Here is a 3,988-nt window from a genome sequence, read left to right on the forward strand (position 1 = left end):
CAATTTATTTTTAGATTTAGCTTAAAATTGGAATCACCACACAAAATAAGGATATTCTATGTATAGTGTAATCTTTTATTATTTTTTAATTATACGACACATAGAATACAGCAAGATTTGAAATGATAAAATTCTGTTGTGTTTTAAATTCAAACTATCAGTTGGTCTGAAAGATGTGGTGTACTATTTTTTTTTTTTTTTGGCGCCTTAGTGCCTGACATACTTTATTACTGCATTCAGTACAAAATCCCAAGTCTTCCAGATAGTTAAAGTGTTGATATCTAAGGTTTACACTGAAGAACATCACACTCTGAAAACAGGTCTGGAGTTTGAATGGGTTTGGGGTAGTACTTACAGATGACCTCTTGAACAAACACTAGTTTCTTGTATTTAAAAAATAAGCAAGACAGAATTTTAAGTCTTACTTTATAATACACTGTAAACGTCACAGACAGCACAGGTACAAAGTGGCTCCAATGTTTATAATACTTTGTATCGTCCTTTGTTGGTTGGCTGGTATGAATTTTGCAGTTGGATCTTTTATGAGCCTGGTGATCTCTGCCTTGGTTTTCTGCACAGCCAGTTCCTTAGCACTTTCGATCGCCAGGTAGATCTTCTGCCATCCTTCTTTGGGCTCTTTGCCAGGAGGGAAGTAGGTCCCTCTGATTGTGATGGCAGCTTCAAAGTATTCACTGATCCTCTGCAAGGCTTCCTTAGAGGTGACTTTCCACCTCGCCGTCTGTGGGAAGTCACTAATTTCTAATTCTTCCTCAAATCTCTTGAAAGATTCGCTCTGCTCACCCTCCTGTCTCTCTTCTTCCTGTTTCTCCAAAGGCATGCAATTGAGCTTGGCATTGATCTTTTCAGCAAGCTGCTCTGCAATGGTTTTCGCAGACACGGTGGAAGCCAGGATAGTCCCACCTCTGAGGATGGCGTTGGTGACCTGCTGCATCACATCTACCTGAGACTCGATGCCCAGGTTCTTCTGAGCTTTGATCCTGAGCACCAATCTCTTGGCAATTTCTAGCTTCTCAGCATTGCCTGCAGTCGGAGCAGGCACACTAGACGTGCCAGGGGCAGCCATGTCCTTTACTCTCTTCTTTGAATTAAACATGCTTTCAATTTGTTCATCAATATCCACTGCAGCATCCTCATCGTCAGAATCCTGCAGGCCAAGAGCAGCTTTCTGTAGCTTCTTCCTCTCATTGGCTAAAGCCTGTTCTGTTTCATCAAACTTGAATCCCTTGCCAGAGAAGCCACTATTCTTTTTAATTATGTTTCTTTCAGCTTTTTGCTGATCTTTGAAGTCACTCCAGAGTTTTTCTAGGTCAGGAGGCACTGCTGTCCCTGACAATTCAAGAGCTTTAATGATGTCACCAGCAAATCGAGCTTGATCCTCTGTGATGAAGGTGTAGGCATAACCCTTGTTGCCTGCTCTTCCAGTCCACCTAGCTCTGTGCACATAATCCTCATGATTGGGGCAGCTGTAATTCACTACAAGAATTAGATGTTTCACATCGAGACCACGAGCTGCGACAGATGTGGCAACAAGAAGCTTGCAGGTTCCACTCTTAAAGTCATTTATGATACTGTCCCTGCCATACTGATCAATACCTCTGTAAAGAGACATGCAAGGGTACGATGCTCTCATCAAGTCCTTCAGAAGACCATCGGCATGTTCCTGCTTATCCACAAATATAATGACAGATCCTGACTCCTGATAATGGCCTAAAAGCTCCAGCAATTTCAAGAATTTCTTTTCTTCTTCAATCACAATCACTTGTTGTTCCACATCTGAGCAAACCACACTCCTGCCTCCAATCCGAACTTCAATGGGTTTGCTCAGGATCCTGCAGGCCAGGGCCTCCATAGCTCTAGAGAAAGTGACTGAAAACATAACTGTCTGTCAGGGCGAACATTATCCACAATGCGCATGATCTGTGGTTCAAAACCCATGTCAAACATTCTGTCTGCTTCATCTAAAATAATATACGTTACTCTTCGCAGATTTGTGACCCGACCACTGTTAGCTGCTAACATGTCAATCATTCGACCAGGTGTGCAAACAATAATTTCAGCACCTTGTTTCAGCTCAGCAATCTGCTCGCTGACTCTTGTCCCTCCAAACACACAGACCACTCTCAGTCCCAAGGTCTTCGAAAACTTCTTACATTCTTTAGTGATTTGTAAAACCAGTTCTCGAGTTGGAGTCATGATGACAGCTATTGGTCCCTCTCCTTCTTCTAATGACCTCTGATCCATGATGTGTCCAAACATGGGCAAAAGAAAAACAATGTTTTTTCCACTTCCTGTCTTGGCAATGCAGATCAAATCTCCTCCAGACATTATAACAAGAATTTCTTGAGTTTGGATTGGTGTCGGTTTTTCATAGCCATGTTTTTTGAGGGAATTTAGTATCTTCATGGAAATTCCACATTGGCCCCATGATTTAATTGGTTTGGGGCAACCTTTTCCTTTAACTGTAATGCCTTAAATTTCCAATCAAAACACATTCACCTCCTCTTGAGACATTTTTGCTAATTCTGGAACTTCAATGTAAAAGTTTTTTTCTGAATGGCTCATATTCAATTTTTCCATGATCAACCGGTTCTAGTAGCTTTCTCTGTTTGGTCTGGTAGCCTGTGAAGGCCGTCTGAAGGTCAACTTCCTCCTCCTCTGAGGAGTACTCCGTGGCGTCCTGGTCATTCTCCATCAGCTCTCCCTTCTTATCAGAATCTACCACTGCTTTCTTGGTTGTTACCACAGTAACAACTTTCGTGACTGTTGGCCCAGACTGCTCATTTCCTGTGCCGCCTTTCACTCTTCTCATGTTAAACTTTTTACCTCTTCTTTCACTTCTTCCATGTAGGCATCTGATGGGTCCAGCTCCTTCTCGGCCTCAGCAGGGTCATCTTCATCAGCGTCATCATCTTCCAAGCTCCACTTCTCCTGCTTCATCTCCTCAGTCTCCTTCTTCAGCTCCCCTATGTTCTCCATCGCCTTTTTACACTGTTCTCGACATTTTTCAACTCTTTCTTTTCTTTTTCTCATTTCTTCTTCCAGCTTATTCTGGTCAACGTTCCCGGCATCCTTCTTTTTCTCATCCTCCTTGTCATCCTTGTCCTTTTTCTTCTCCTTAGAGCTGTCCCCACCTTCTGCTTTCTCTTTGGACCTAGACCTATTCTCCACCTTCTTGCTTTTGCTGCCAGGGCTGGAGGACCGGGATCGCCTGCCCCGGCTTCTATTCCTTGAGCATCTTCTACCTCTGCTGCGAGATCTTCTTCACTCTCCGCTTCTGTCGTGCTCTCTACTTCTGGAACGCCTCAGGCATTTCCTGTCCCTTGACCGAGATCTTCTTTTGTCTCTACTCCGAGACCTCTCTCTCCTTCCTTCGGTCTCTATCTCTACTCCTAGAGCGCCTGTCATCTCCACGCTTGCTTCTTTTGTCAGAGGGTGAGCAACTCCTAGACCGACTTCCAGAGCAACCTCGTGATGCTGACTGTTTGCAGTAGTGGTGAGACTCCCGGCCCATGCTGCCAGCCAGCAGAAGGCCTGCGCCATTGGGGACAATGCGCAGACCTGGGGAGAGGACAAAGGAGGGAGGTACCAAGCCTTCACAGTACCCAGCGAGGACCGGCCCTACGAAATGGACAGAGCTCTAGCAGGGACCCGTGGTGTACTTTCTTAATAATGCATACTACAATTAAATGCATCTGTTATTGCCACCTAAATTTAAGATTAGAACATAATCACTGGATTCTATTAAATATTATGGAATACAACCAAAATAATTAAGTCAAGTGTGTGATTCATGGCATGCTGCATGTAACACTGTACATATAGTTTATAATTCAGATCTTAATAGTACTACCACTATGAGATATCCATTGGTACCTTTCAATTTATTCCAAATTGGGCCTCAGTGTAAGATACCTAACATAATAGTTCATAGAATGTCCCAAGAGCCCATTACTGATAAAAAGAGCTA

General features: G+C 43.4%; 1 pseudogene; it reads right to left on the reverse strand.

The window, feature by feature from the left end:
* Positions 1 to 480: 480 nt before the first annotated feature.
* LOC116095275 lies at positions 481 to 3,532 on the reverse strand (annotated as a pseudogene).
* Positions 3,533 to 3,988: the final 456 nt, after the last annotated feature.

This window comes from Mastomys coucha, unplaced genomic scaffold (assembly GCF_008632895.1).
Source record: "Mastomys coucha isolate ucsf_1 unplaced genomic scaffold, UCSF_Mcou_1 pScaffold18, whole genome shotgun sequence".
NCBI classification, from domain to species: Eukaryota; Metazoa; Chordata; class Mammalia; order Rodentia; family Muridae; genus Mastomys; species Mastomys coucha.